Source organism: Protopterus annectens, chromosome 2.part1, assembly GCF_019279795.1.
Source record: "Protopterus annectens isolate FY-2018-M chromosome 2.part1, PAN1.0, whole genome shotgun sequence".
Classification (NCBI taxonomy): domain Eukaryota; kingdom Metazoa; phylum Chordata; order Ceratodontiformes; family Protopteridae; genus Protopterus; species Protopterus annectens.
In genome coordinates this window covers 243,694,640-243,708,393 of record NC_056729.1, presented here as the reverse complement: position 1 = coordinate 243,708,393, position 13,754 = coordinate 243,694,640, and positions in this window count along the sequence as shown.

Below are 13,754 nucleotides of genomic sequence, written 5' to 3'. Positions count from 1 at the left end.
GCAGTATGACTGGTATAGGGCGAGAGCTAGCTGATATGATGGACCGAAGGAAGGCTAGTATATTGTGTGTGCAAGAGACCAGATGGAAGGGGAGCAAGGCTAGGTGTATCGGAGGTGGTTTCAAATTGTTTTATCATGGTGTGGATGGGAGGAGAAATGGCGTAGGCATTATGCTGAAGGAACAGTATGCTAAGAGTGTTTTGGAAGTGAAAAGAGTGTTGGATATTGTGATGTTTATGAAGCTGGAAATTGATGGTGTAATGATGAATGTTGTTAGTGCGTATGTTCCACAAGTTGGGTGTGCGATGGATGAGAAAAATTTTGGAGTGAGTTGGATGAAGTGGTGATGACTGTACCCAAGGGTGAGAGACTGGTGACTGGAGCAGATTTCAATGGGCATGTGGGTGAAAGAAACAGATGGGATAAGGAAGTAATGGGTAGGTATAGTGTTAAGCAAAGGAATGCAGAAGGTCAGATGGTAGTGGATTTTGCGAAAAGGATGGACATGCCTGTGATGAATACATATTTTAACAAGAGGGAGGAGCATAGTGTGACATACAAGAGTGTGACATACAAGAGGTGGATTATATCTTATGTAGAAGGGCCAGTCTGAAGGAGATTGGAGACTATAAAGTGGTGACAGGGGAAAGTGTAGTTAGGCAGCATAGGATGGTGGTTTGTAGGATGACATTGTTGATCAAGAAGAGGAGGATGAGTGTGAGGGCAGCACCAAGGATCAAATGGTGGAAACTGAAAAAAGGGTAATTGTGAGGTGATGTTCAGGGAAGAGTTAAGACAGGCACTGGGTGGCAGTGAAGAGTTACCGAATAGCTGGGTAACTACAGCAGAGCTAGTAAGAGAGATGGCTAGAAAGGTGCTTGGTGTGACATCTGGAAAGAGGAAGGAGGGCAAGGAGACCTGGTGGTGGAATGAAGAAGTACAGGAGAGTATACAGAGAAAGAGGTTGGCGAAGAAAAAGTGGGATTGTCAAAGAGATGAAGAAAGTAGACACGAGTATAAGGAGATGAGGTGCATGGCAAAGAGAGAGGTGGCAACGGCTAAGGATAAGGCGTATGAAGAGTTGTATAAAAGGTTGGACACTAAGGAGGGAGAAAAGGACCTGTACCGATTGGCTAGACAGAGGGACCGAGCTAGTAAAGATGTGCAGCAAGTAAGGGTGATAAAGGATAATGAGGGAAATGTACTCACAAGCAAGGAGAGTGTGTTGAGCAAATGGAAAGAGTACTTTGAGGGGTTGATGAATGAAGAGAATGAGAGGGAGAGAAGGTTGGATGATGTGCGGATAGTGAATCATGAAGTTCAGTGGATTAGCAAGGAGGAAGTAAGGATAGCTATGAAGAGGATGAAGAAAGGAAAGTCTGTTAGTCCAGATGACATACCTGTGGAAGCATGGAGTTGTTTAGGTGAAACGGCAGTGGAGTTTTTAACTAGATTACTTAATGAAATCTTGGAAAGTGAGACAATGCCTGAGGAATGGAGAAAAAGTGTTTTGGTACCGATTTTTAAGAATAAGGGTGATGTGCAGAGCTGTAGTAACTACAGTGGGATTAAACTGATCAGTCACAGCATGAAGTTATAGAAAAGAGTAGTGGAAGCTAGGTTAAGAAGGGAGGCGATGTTTAGTGATCAGCAGTATGGTTTCATGCCAGGAAAGAGCACTACAGATGCAATGTTTGCTCTGAGAGTGTTGATGGAGAAGTACAGAGAAGGTCAGAAGGAGTTGCATTGTGTCTTTGTGGATTTAGAGAAAGCATATGACAGGGTGCCTAGAGAGGAGTTGTGGTATTGTATGAGGAAGTCAGAAGTGTCAGAGAAGTATGTAAGAGTGGTACATGATATGTACGAGGGTAGTGTGACAGTGTTGAGATCTGCGGTGGGAGTGACAGATGCGTTTAAGGTGGAGGTGGGATTACATCAAGGATCAGCTCTGAGCCCTTTCTTATTTGCAATGGTGATGGACAGGTTGACAGACGAGATCAGACAGGAGTCCCTGTGGACTATGATGTTTGCAGATGACATTGTCATCTGTAGTGAGAGTAAGGAACAGGTGGAGGAGACCCTGGAGAGGTGGAGATATGCTCTAGAGAGAAGAAGAATGAAGGTCAGCAGGACTAAGACAGAATATATGTGTGTGAATGAGAGGGAGGATAGAGGAATGGTAAGGATGCAGGGAGTAGAGGTGGCAAAGGTGGATGAGTTTAAGTAGATGGGATCAACAGTTCAGAGTAATTGTTAGTGTGGAAGAGAGGTAAATACGAGAGTACAGGCAGGATGGAGTGGGTGGAGAAGAGTGTCAGGAGTGATTTGTGACAGACGAGTACCAGTAAGAGTGAAAGGGAAGGTAGACAAGAGGGTAGTGAGACCAGCTATGTTATGTGGGTTGGAGACGGTGGCATTGACAAAAAGGCATGAGTCAGAGTTTGACATGGCAGAGTTGAAGATGTTAAGATTTGCACTGGGTGTGACGAGGATGCACAGGATTAGGAATAAGTATATTAGAGGGTCAGCCCAGGTAGGGAGGTTTGGAGACAAGGCCAGAGAGGCAAGATTAAGTTGGTTTGGACATGTGCTGAGGAGGGATGCAGAGTATATTGGGAAAATGATGCTAAGGATGAAGCTGCCAGGTAACAGAAAAAGATGGAGGCCTAAGATAAGGTTTATGGATGTGGTGAGAGAGGACATGCAGGTGGTTGGTGTGACAGAGCAAGATGCAGAGGACAAAAAGAAATGGAAACAGTTGATCTGCTGTGGTGACCCCTAACAGGAGCAGCCGAAAGAAGAAGAAGAAAGGGAATTATGTTAAATCTATCCCAAAATATCAAAAATGAAAATAACAAACATCTACCACAGTTAATAAATAATTCATTTATATGGAATATGAGAGAGTATTTTTCCAGTTATTCCATTCAAATGCTTAAATATACTTATATAACTTTAATTCTAAGGTTCATAGGTTGGTACTAGGCTATCGGCCCTAGGGCTTATACAAGCCTAGCCATAAGAATTCCCTGGCTATTTTTTCCCACACTATTTACTTCACTGGACCCCTGTTTAGCAGGGCGACTGACATGATCCCCGGGTTGAAGTTCCTTTCTCCCATCCAATCATCAAGGTTCCTTTTGAAGAGGGCCAAAGAGGCGCTCTGCTTGACATGTATGAGCAGTCTATTCCAGAGTCTGGGGAGTCTCTGGATCAGGAACCTATCCCTCCAGCATGTTTTGTTTATTGTGATGACAAAGTTTAGATCCCTGGAGTGTGTGGCTCTGAGGGATTGGGATTTCTTTAAGTGTAGGATGTCCAACAGCTCTGGGTTTGACATGGCCTTGTATGTTAAGCAGAGATCGCCTCGGAGTAGACGATATGCAACAGAGTATAGCTGGAATTTTTTAAGGCAGTCAGCATAGGGCATCTGCTTTAGGCCTGTGATTCTTTTAGTGAGGTATTTATGTGACCTTTCCAGTTGTTGCAGATGTCTTGAGAGGTACATACCAAATGGGGTGTTGTATTCTATAATGGGTCTAATGAGGAAAGAGTACAGTGGGGCAATGACCTCTTTTTTTCTGGATGAAAAGCCCTTGGTGGTGAGGTGTGCCACATAGAAGGATTTCCTGACTATTGTGGCAATGTGGTTATTGAAGGTGAGACCACTTTCCAAAAGGACCTTTAAAAACTTTATGTTTAGGTTTAGAATCTTTGAAAATTGGCTGTTCCTTATCTCCCCTATTGCCTATACACAAGGTATAATTCTATATGCAGATCATTCTAAAATGTTGTTATTTAAACAAAAACAATTGATGTTTTGTTGTCAAATGTTAAATAAAATGAGGCAAAATCTATCAATGCTCTTATAGATGAATATAACCTTAACTCTCTACTTTGGTCAGATTTGCAAGAGTTTAGAAAATATATTCTAGATAAGCTAATTTTAATCCCTTCAAATGCTAAAAATTCAATACCCAAACTTATCCAATATTTGATTTTATACACTTATAACACTTTACCAATTAAAAATAGTATATCATATATTTATAAAGCAATTAAACAAGAGCTAGATGTATATTCAGATAACTATTGAAATTAATTTGCAGCAATCAATAGTTTTATTCCCTCAGAAAAAGACAAAGTTAATTTCCTTCAGTCAGCCAGCAAAACCACTTAGAGAATTTTCATATGGAGATTTTTACATAAATCTTTCATCACACCTCAGAAAATGAGTAGGATAACTAAACAGGATGTTTGCATGATATGTAATGCAGTAACAAATACTGATTGGAATCATATATTTTATGACTGTGTTTTATTAAAGAAATTTTGGGAGGAAGTTAACACTTTTTACAGGCAATTTGTACAGACAATTTTATGCTTACAAAGTCACTTGTATTATTCAATACATCTGTCCCAGACTGTATAAATAAAAACAAATATTTTTTACTCTGGTCTATACTTTCTATTGCCAGGAAAGTAATTATACGAAATTGGAATTCCTCATCAATTCCCTCATTTAAAGAGTTTAAAGGTCTTCTCTTATAAATATCTAAGTTAGAAATGTTAAATGTCAAATCAAAATTTACAAGGAATACAAAATTATATTACAAATAGGAAAATGTACATGGATTATTGGTTAAGGAACTGGATAAATGATTAATGCAGTAATCTTTTCTTTTTCTTTAAATCTTTTATTCTATGTTTTCATTTCTTCTGCCAAACTAAAATTAATTATTCCTGTTATTCGATATATAGTGAACACCATTGTACAGAATTTACTGTGCTATTATAGTTATTGTATTATTTTTTCTTTTTTTAAATATTGCATTTTAAAAATTGAATTTATTCAATTTCTTTCAAAAAATCTGTTCATTATATTAATGTTTTCAATAAAGCTGTTTAAAAAATAAATAAATAATTTAACTATAATAGAAATGATTAAGGACTGTGAATCCTTTCATTAGAGATATGAGAAGAAGAACTCTAAGTTAACAATAGATAATATTCTAAAATTAAGACTATTTCTGACCATCTAATGTTGAATGTTTAGAGAGTTATTAAGTATGTAATATGCATTAGTCTTTATTAACTATAAAGCACAAAAATGAAAATGCCTAGTTTTGGCAATTTGCCTGGAAGTCAGGCTTTCATGACAGAATACTTCACTTGTCACTGATACTTTAATAGTGCTCACTATGAATCATCTGGAGTCATAAGCATTTACATATCATATCATAATCTGATTTATTTATTAATCAATCGGGTGAAATTGCTCAGGTGCAATGGGTCTCAGGTGAAGCATATAGGTATAGTCGTTTCCATCAAATATCTCTGTCCTTTGATCATTAAAAATGCTTGAGATTATGTGTTTGAATTGTAACAATACTTAAACAGTTTTTCTTCTTGCAATTCCAACATGAGTAGTTGGACGTTTAAGTGCAACTATACTTTCTTCCAGCTATATAGATAGGTTCATAGTGTCATAGATTAGTACTAGGCTAAATGCGCTTGCGTGCCATTTTAAGCCTAGCCAATTATCCCTTGTGAGACTCAAACCCTGTACCTTGTGTATGTAAGGCAAACACCTTAACCATTAGGCCACCCTCCCTCACGTGTTACTTTGTTTCAGGAAAAAACAATGTTGCACTCAAAATGCTTAGATAAAATGCTACTTGCTGGACTAACTGGCTAGCTACAATCTATTATGAATTTCACCCCTTGTTTACTTTTGGAATATTGGTTCAGTGTTTATAATATAGTAATTTTACTTCCTTGTTACTTCAGATATATATTTATAATGTTAAGATGGTATTCAGTCACTTAAACTGTTAATATGCTTTGAATGGTTTATAATGAAGATTAGTAACAGATCAATACTGTTCTAAAAAAACTATAGCACAGCTGTTGCTCATCAACATATTGTATTTTTGCTACCAAGGAGAGTAATAGGCTAACCTCAATCAAACTAAGCTTGGTATCAGTCCCACACTAGCCAATTCTGAGTGAGTTAATGTCATTCTATAAAGTATACCTAACTTTCAAATTTTATTACATTGAAAAATGGGAAACACCTCTGTGATAATTTGTATTAATAGTATACCTATTTACAACTGATTATAACTAAATGCTTGTTTGATGAAGTAATAATATATATTTGCTGCTCCATTACTATTTCAACATTCATAATTTAAAAACCTCAATAAATATAAAATATCCCTCTTAATTAGAAAGTAATCATTTAATTCTTTTTAAAAAGAATGGAAATCACTCTCTTTATTTTGCTTTAGGCTACTAGACCTCTCACCTGAATAATTTTGAAATTGTAATTTATCATTATAAGAAACTCTTTATCATGTAATTTGTATCTTAAGTAATTAATGTACTCTATACAACCTCAATTGATTTAGGGAATGAAATCTTATACAAGAACTATAATCAATTCCATTTTCTCAATATTATCATCAACTAATTAGTTAGTTATTAATACTAAACACTATTTTACTTTTAGCCACATCACATCTCCTGGAATTTTAATTTGGAACTCAGATACAACAATATTCTACTTTTCTTGTCTGACATGAGGGATAATCTGATAGAACATTGCGGTTCATTCAGATTAGGAGTGTTCCTCACTCCATGTCGGTTAATGGGCTATATTAACTTATCATTTGTCTAGTTATGTATTATCAATCACTTTTCATTACTTCTTTTTTTATTCTATTGGCCTAAATGCAATTGTTGCTTACAGTTTAAAATAGGAAGAATCAATCCGATGATCATACTGCTTAATATTAATATAAATAAGAAGTTATACATCTCTCAGAATTGGAAACATTGGAATTTGCCCCTAATCTTAACTACCTCATAAGCAAAATAAATTAGATGGACTTAACCTTACTTTCTCTAAATGTTAACGGATTAAATAACCTAAGGAAAAGATCTAACCTTTTAATTTTTTTTACATTAAATAAACTGCAAGTGGTATTTATTCAAGAATCTCACTTCAAATAAAATGATAAATTTAGTTGGAGCCCTATGAAATATACAAGGCTATCTCATTCTTCTTACCCGAAAAAAAAAAAAAAAAACAGAGGAGTTTTAATATTTTGGAAAAAATGTTATTATGCCACAAATTATTTATAATTTTGAAGACAATGAAGGACTTATAGCAATTGTAATAATAAGATTTAACAATAGAATATGGACATTGGTTAATACTTACTGGTTTCCTGGCATATGGATAGGAACAGTCAGAAAACACCTGAACCTCATTAATAAAGTTCATAAAGGTAACCTGATATTTGGGGGGGGGGTTTAATTGTATCTTAGATAGTTCAGAGACCACTAATAAAATACACCTCCATCTTCTCCTATAGGGAAAGCTCTCAGAAATTGGAGTGAAAACTTAAACTTAATTGACACCTATAATTGAAAGAAGACAATTCACTACTTTTCTCTTACAGAGACTATTGATCTGATACCCAAACTAGAATTGACAAAATTTACAAATCTCAAGAGTTAAACATGAAAATAACTAACTTTTTGATAATTCATTGTCCTCTATCAGACCACAATTCACTTATCCTCAAATTTGAAATAGATTTTTAGAGACTAACTCTTATAACAAGAATACTGGCATATATCACTAAAATAAAACAATTCAAACCATGGCTAGATTCTGAAATATAATTATTCTTAGATACCAATCAGTCAGAAGAAACAAATACAGTAATTTTATGGGACACACTCAAGGCCTTTCTATATGGTAAAATTATTTCATGGTTTAAAAATAAAACAAAAGAATGGGAATCGGAATTACGTAATAGTCAAAAACAAATCATAGATACTAACAATGATGATTCAAAGGATTCACACATAAAGAAAAAAAAAACAATTGAAGATCTAAATAAAAAAACAATGAAATATTAACCCATAAACATAACATGACATTTGAAAAGTTAAAAATTAACTCATATTCAGTGTCACCAAAACATATGCACAATTTAGCAATGAGAGTCAAAAGACAAACCATTGAAAATAGTATTACAAAAATCATTCAAGAAGGGAAAAATAACAAAGCAGTCTCAGATATTAGTGACATTCTTGAAGATTTTAATTATCACGACTCTGATCACCAATCAAATGATAATTTGTACTCCAACCCCATTGATTTGGACATAAATTTATCTAAAATAAATAAATTACCATAAAAAGTAAAATTAGATATTCAAAAACAAACATCCCTTAATGAAATAGTTGACAAAAATAAAGAAAGCAAAAATAATAAAGCTCCTGGAATTGATGGAATCATTATTGAATTATATAAGATTTGCCCATCTTCAGCCATTTCAATCTATCATAAAACCCTAAATGTAAAACAATCTCAAAATATAATACCACCTTCATAGAGATATTCATTAATTACCCCCATTATAAAGGAAAACAAAGACCTGAAATTATGCAGCTCCTATAGACCAATTTCTCTACTTAATAATGATTATAAAATCTTCATGTTTATTCTAGTTAACAAAATCAAGAAATCTTTAATATATGTTATAAATGAAGATCAAACAGGATTTATTTATAATAGACCTACCTATGACAATATTCAAAGAATCTTAACTCTAATAGACATCTTAAATAGAGATAACTGAGAAGCTCTATTAATTGCACTTGATATTGAAAAAGCCCTTGACACACTAAAATTGGATTATCTTTTTAAAGTTCTTAGAAATATTTGTCTTCCCCCTCATTTCTTATCTCTGATAAAAAAAATGTATATAAAAATAATCTTGCTTATGTGAAACTTGATCCTTTTACCTCAGAGGCCATTAAAACCTCCAAAAGTACTAAAGAAGGTTGCCCTATGTTCCCCATTTTATTTGCTTTAGCAATCAGGTATTGACATACATGATCAGTTCAATTCCAAAATTATGCTTTTTGCAGATTATATTCTTCTTACTTTGAGTTTATCTGAAGAATCTTTACAGGAATTGAATTCCCAAGCCACAAAATTCTTTCACAATTCAGGTTTATGTATAAGTGACATAAAATCCAACTACATGTTTGATAATAAAAAGCATAACACTCATTTAAACTGAAATCATGTAATAGGGAAACTGGTTGATACTATAAATTACTTAGGGATCTCACTATTAGAAAATATCACCACAACCTTAACTACAAACTATAAAAATATATTAGCTACCTTAAAATCATTAGCAGAAAAATGTAACAGATTATACCTAAAATTTGAAGATAGACTGCAATTAATAAATATGGTTCTACTTCCAAAAATAAATGACATAGCACAAGCCATCCCTATGTCACCAAATAAAAAGCTATTAAATGACATTAATAAAATCCTATTAAACTTTCTCTGGTTTCCAAAAAGAAATAGGATAGCCTTCTCTCATCATATTAGACATTGGGAACAAGGTGGAATCAACTTCCTGAATATAGAAACATACATCAAGACCTCAATTTTCAAAATAGCTATTAACTGGATAGACCTTAACTTCTCCTTTGCTTGGAAATCACTACATACTATTATTTTTTCTAAATGAAAACAAGTTAGCAAAAAATATCCTACTAAATAATCAAATTAATAAATTCTGGTGTATACTATGTGTTAACTTACAATATAATATGGTGAAACCTGCTATTTTAAATTTTGTAAATTATATTTACAATTTACTTAGATCGTTTATCAATTCAAATATAGATATAAAACTTTGGTGGGAAATGCTAACACCCTTCAGAATCACAAAAAGACTTCTCTAACAAACTTTATAAAAGTATTTTTCATAATTGGAAATCAAAAAATTTCACCCGCTGGCAACACTGCATAAAGAATCTGTTAGTACTAGACATACAGGAAATAAAAAACGCATTTGATATTCCAAATTCAGATTGCCTTATAATTCAGAGTATTTTATCTTATGCTCAAGATTTATGCAGAATAATTAATAGCTCTTCCTTTAAAACTGAACCTAAACTAATACTCCATGTATGGGAAATGATATATAACAATTATAATTGGAGAAATTTAACATCAAAACTATACAAAATTCTAATAAATTATAAAGTTATTCCTAAACAAAATTCCTGGAATTTTATCACTAAAGGACAGACAATTCATTTATCAATTGAAAGTAAAACTAATCTATCGTATTCTCTTAAATTAACTTCTAATTTACAAGTCTGGAAGATTTTCACATGAAAATTCCTACATAGAACTTTTTATACTCCTAACAAGATAGCTAAAATAAACTCTTCAAGAAATATTATATGCTGGAAATATTCTATAAGCTGTGAAGCTGGTTGGAATCATATAATCTATTACTGCAACAAAATCAAAAGTATTGGGAGGAGATTGGTAATTTCCTTCAAGCTATATTCACAGATTCATTTGTATTAACTAAGTCTTTGATGTTCTTGAATGTTGATGAAATAAATGAAATGACGAAAAATAATTTATATCTCCTTTGGGCTTTATTAGCAGTAGCTAGAAAGTGTATTACAAGAAAATGGAAATCGTCCTCAGAACCTAACATTGAAGAATTTTTGATGTTATTGGAAGAATCAGCTCTTCTGGAAATAAAAGTCAAGGAAACAAGAATCTTTCCTAAAAAATGGACTAACAACCCTTGGAAGAAAATTCTTTCTCTTATTGAAACACTAAAATATACCACACTCTCTTTAAACTAGAAGTGAATAAAATAGAAATGCGTATTAATGCGTAACTAAAGAAAGAAAGAAAAAATTCCCTTTTTTTTCTCCTTCTGTTTTTGGATTATTCTTCCTTTCATTTAGGACAAATGCAGATATTGTATATAGTGTATTATAATACATTATTCATTAGATAAATGTATTATATTTATTGTTATTCTGGAATTAATAAAAATTGTTTGAACAAAAAAAATACTGTCAATCCATTACTGTCAATCCATGGGATTGGAGCAATAACTGTAGGATACACGCTTGTGCAAACACACACACACACACAGACACACACACACACACACACACACACACACACACACACACACACACACACACACACACACACACACACACACACACAGAGTTGAGGCAGAGAGATTTTGTGATCAACACCGAATGGCCGTGATCATGAGGGACTTAGGTGTCACCCCAGGGGTGAATTTAAAATCACCCATCCAGTTGTCAAGGCTGAGCTTGAACAAGGTCATTCAAGACCACTGCTTCACATGCAGTGGAAGCCTATTATACAGGTGTGGCAATCACTGGGAGATATAGCTCTCTCCCCAGCATGTTCTGTTTATGCCACAGGCTAGGTTGAGATCACTGCAGCAAGTTATTCTTGTAGCATTTGATTTACAGCTGTCCAGTATTTCCAGTAGGGCAGGGTCTGAGACTGGACTGCAGGCCAGGCATAGGTCACTTCTCAGCAGCCTGGATGATATTGAGTACAATGAAAGCTCTTTCAGTCATTCAATGTTTGTCATGTGTTAGAGCTCCTGGCTTCTCTCAGTCATAAACCTATGTGTTTTCTCCATTTGCTGCAGGTATCAGGTGAGGTACAGACAGAAGGGAGCACTGTACTAAATTAGTGGTCTGATAAGGGTAGAATACAGTAGAGTTATGTCCTCCTGGTCTAGGATGTTATGGCCTTATTTTTGAGGTATGTGTTTCACTTCTATGGACACATAGTGGCTGAAGTATAGATTGCTATAAAGATGTGTTCCCAAGTCTCACACCATTATGTTTGAGCTTAGAAGGGTGCTATGTATATCATAATTAGCAGGGGTACGTCATTACCAAAGGGTGCAATGAGGCATTTTTTGCTTTATGGTTCAGTCCATGAGTTTGGCACCAATCATTTGTCTATGTCAGCCCCTTCAGTAATATGTTAATATAGTGAAGGGACTCTATATGACTGCATCCAGCTGACAATCACCTGCAAACTTGGTAAGCCACAGGCAATTTATCTTTGTTTGAACTTCAGAGAAATAGTTTCCAAACAGTTGAGGACCCAGCACAGATCCTTGTGATATTCCACTGGTAAGTGGTCTAGTGGTGTAGGTGCAATCCCCAACTTTGACAGTGTGCATTCTGTCAGTGAGCCAGTTGACTATCCATTTAGTAATGTATGGATTCATCCCCAGATGAAAGACTTTGTCTATGATACCCAAATGGGGGATAGTGTCAAAGGCCTTGGATACATCAACATAGTAGTATGTCCTGTTATCCGACATCCAGGTCTTTGGGATCATTATTAAAGACACCCACAATGTTTAATAGTAAAGATCTACTCTTGACCAAAAAAAGGGTTGGGTTAAGTGTGTTGAAGGTCGCCTATGTCCCTGTAGATAAGGTCCATGCTGATCCCTTCTGTAGCCTTCCAGATAAGGCTTTTTAGGCTTATGGGTCAATAGTTCTAGATCTGCATACTATCAGATCGATGTGTATTGCATATTTTATTTCATATATTATCAAAACTAAAACTCAGTGGTGACAACAACCCCAACCCTGGCTCCAAGACTACCAATAAACAAACTATCACTTACACCTCAATCAACTCCACCATACCCCCTCACCCTAAACAACACTCCCTGCTGTTCTTTAATATAAATCTAAGAAGTATACTAAACAAAATCCATGACCTCCATGCAATAATTGACTTACATTCCTCTGACATAACCATTTTGACTGAAACTTAGCTTAAGCCACATGTCAGAAACAATGAAATACTTCCCCCAGGGTTCAACATATATAGACTTGATCATCAAAATAAATGTGGAAGAGGTGTAGCAATAAAGTTTAAACAAAATCTAGCCCTAGAATTTATCAACGCCACACTTCCTGCATCTAACAATGCAGAATTACACATCACCAAACTGAATATCAACAACAGCAAAACAATAATGACAGTGGCTATCTATATCCCCCAGGAGATAATGCTAGCACAGTTGAAGACATACTTCACAAGCTATCCACACCCTTCCACCAAGAAACCATCATTATGAGTGACCTCAACACTGACTGCTCCACCTATAATTCCAATAATCCATCCAATTTCATAAACCTATATGGTTTCTCCCAGCTCACACAAAACCCCACAAGAATAGTCAAAACCTCCAACAGACAATCCATCCTGGATTGGAGTCTCACAAATAAAAATAACAGACCCCTTCTAGCAGGATGCCTCCCCAGTACTACAAGTGACAACCTACCCTCATACCTAATTAGAAACAATCTTAGTCCACCCAGACAAGTAGTCTATAGGCTAATCCACAACAAGAAAAAATGTAATATTCACACTTTCAACTCCCTCCTCCAACAAATTAACTGGTCTCTCCTCAAAACACTACCATTAGATGACGCTGTGCAACACTTTAACACCACTTTCATCAACATCTTAAACAGCCTGGCCCCCTGCAGAATAGCTAGAATAAAACATCACCACACACCCTGGCTTACAAACAATACCAAAGACCTACTAAATGTAAGGGACAAGGCATGAGGACACTGGCTAACTAACAAAAGCAATGACAACCTTCTACTTTTCAAACAACTTAGGAATAATGCCAAATCTCAGATAAAAGCCAACAAAAATACCTAATACATCACTGCACAGCAAAGAAACAAAAACAACCCCCACAAATTATGGGCCACTATAAACAAACTCCTGCATCCTGGTAGTACGTCCAACCCCAATCCTGCCACACCCCCATGAAATGATAAGCTACACAATTCAATTCCTT